The sequence below is a fragment of the Schistocerca piceifrons genome, unplaced genomic scaffold (assembly GCF_021461385.2).
Source record: "Schistocerca piceifrons isolate TAMUIC-IGC-003096 unplaced genomic scaffold, iqSchPice1.1 HiC_scaffold_1044, whole genome shotgun sequence".
Lineage (NCBI taxonomy): Eukaryota > Metazoa > Arthropoda > Insecta > Orthoptera > Acrididae > Schistocerca > Schistocerca piceifrons.
The window spans coordinates 47501-50000 of NW_025726846.1; the positions used below are offsets into that span (position 1 = coordinate 47501).

Sequence of the window (2500 nt, forward strand, 5' to 3'; positions counted from 1 at the left end):
TGCCTTAACCTAACCCACGTTGTGCCTTAACCTAACCCACGTTGTGCCTTAACCTAACCCATGTTGTGCCTTAACCTAACCCACGTTGTGCCTTAACCTAACCCACGTTGTGCCTTAACCTAACCCACGTTGTGCCTTAACCTAACCCACGTTGTGCCTTAACCTAACCCACGTTGTGCCTTAACCTAACCCACGTTGTGCCTTAACCTAACCCACGTTGTGCCTTAACCTAACCCACGTTGTGCCTTAACCTAACCCACGTTGTCCCCTAACGTAACCCACGTTGTCCCCTAACGTAACCCATGTTGTCGCCTAAACCTGCTCTGTAATTGTTATACGACTCGTTCAATTAGTGTAGTGTTGCCCACCCGCAACCCTCGCAATATAGTTCGCTACTCGCACTGCCCGCTCCCCTGTGTATCGCTTCATGTTAAACACCTTGCAAGTCTTGCTGACTTTCCACATGCTCCTGCTGTACACTGTAATGTGGATGGCAGCAGGACGTACATGCCGCCCCTCCCCACGTCCCCACCTTGCCCCCCTGCCTTCGCAAGCTGGTTGGTGAGAAGTTTGCATGTTCAATGCCCTTCGCATGCGACGTACTCAGGCTACGTTGTGGTGCGGCCTGTGTCAACCGTCCGCTAATGTCGTACGCGTAAACCACAATCTGTACTGCACATTCGTCCTTATGTACCGAATGATACATCGTGGCACATGTGTGACCGTACAACGACTGCGCCCAAAAACGGCGGACCATACAGTGCAAATATTGTGCACGCAGCTACGTGTCGTCTCCCTATGAGAGCTGGATTGCAGTGTGGTACGCCATAGAGACGTGTGGGAGGAACGGACGCCGTGGATGGCGATCAGCATGAGCTGTCTGTTGATGTATTCGGACCTAGTCGTCTCTCCTCACACACCGTGATGGCATGGTGCACCGCGTTCCATATCTGCGACATGCTACAGAGGCCGGTTGACAGTCGTTCGAGCAATGGACATCGCATACGTACGGGGGCCACCTTCCACGTATTGTCTAGGCGTGCACATTTTGTTGCGTGTATGTGGGCAGACGTAGTGTGGCGTGACACCTGACACAGGCATGCAATAATCGTTGAAGTTGCAAATGGCGATGGACGCCTGCGTTTTCTGGTGAAGTTACGCAAATGAACAAATGGTAACCTGTTGTGGTGCGGTTGTTCTCGCTAGGGGTGAATCGGTGATGGCGACGATAGGTTGAGGTACGAACCGGTTGTTCCAGCGATACCCACCATGCCGACGAAACTGAACGGCATCTGGGTGTGAAGCGATACGCGGCGGTGGCTGGGTGGGACCGTCCCCGGCCGGTGAGGGGGCGCCTCCCGGCGTGCTGGCCGCGCGGTGCGTGGGCGCACGCGCTACAGCCGGCTGGTGGGGGCGGCCAGTGGCAGGCGCGCCGGCCGACGGACGCGGCAGGCGTCGCAGCTGCGCGCCGGCGCACCCTGCGCGCGGCGCCGTGCGGCCAAAGTAGGTCCTCGCGGGCCCGGTGCGAAGCGCGGTGGACATCTTCAGTGTGCTGGTCCGATTGAGGACTGTGTGCGTTGAGGATGCGCCGCCGCCCGGCGCTCGGCGCCGCGACGCCGTCTGCTGCTCGGTCGCCCCAGCGGTTCTCGCTGGTGGTTTGTATCGCAGCTGTGCGGATGTGTTGGCGCGTGCGCTGTGCTGGGAGAGTTCGCTTCGGCACCCAAGTGGGGCTTTTGTCCTTCTGTGGCGCTGGCGTTGGAGCTGCCGGTCACCGTAGGTGGCGCGTGTTGTCTCCCGCCGGCAATGCCACGACAGCACGCTCCCGGGCCTCTGTCGGCAGCGGCAAGCTCAGTTGGGAGCACGGGTGGTCGCACCGAAAGCGTCTACTCGCCTAACTCCGGGCGATTGCGCCTCTCTCGAACCCGACCAAGTACTTGGGACGGCGCTGCGCGCCGCCGGGACCTGAGAGGGTTTCGAGGTGTATTGTGCAGGGGAGCTCAGCCTCCTCCTGTTTGCAGAATGATTGAGCGGACGCTTGCGTGTTCGCGCGGGCCCCCGGGACACACTCCCGGGCGGCCGGCTGCTCAGCTCTAGTTGACGCAGCTCCCTGGTTGATCCTGCCAGTAGTCATATGCTTGTCTCAAAGATTAAGCCATGCATGTCTCAGTACAAGCCGCATTAAGGTGAAACCGCGAATGGCTCATTAAATCAGTTATGGTTCCTTAGATCGTACCCACGTTACTTGGATAACTGTGGTAATTCTAGAGCTAATACATGCAAACAGAGTCCCGACCAGAGATGGAAGGGACGCTTTTATTAGATCAAAACCAATCGGTCGGCTCGTCCGGTCCGTTTGCCTTGGTGACTCTGAATAACTTTGGGCTGATCGCACGGTCCTCGTACCGGCGACGCATCTTTCAAATGTCTGCCTTATCAACTGTCGATGGTAGGTTCTGCGCCTACCATGGTTGTAACGGGTAACGGGGAATCAGGGTTCGAT

General features: G+C 57.6%; 1 non-coding gene across 1 annotated transcript in view; it reads left to right on the plus strand.

The window, feature by feature from the left end:
- Positions 1 to 2104: 2104 nt before the first annotated feature.
- LOC124726104 overlaps positions 2105 to 2500 on the plus strand; it is a 1909-nt gene continuing 1513 nt past the window's right edge. Inside the window, exon 1 of the ribosomal RNA XR_007006715.1 lies at positions 2105 to 2500. This exon is cut by the window's right edge and continues 1513 nt beyond it. This is a non-coding gene — a ribosomal RNA (small subunit ribosomal RNA).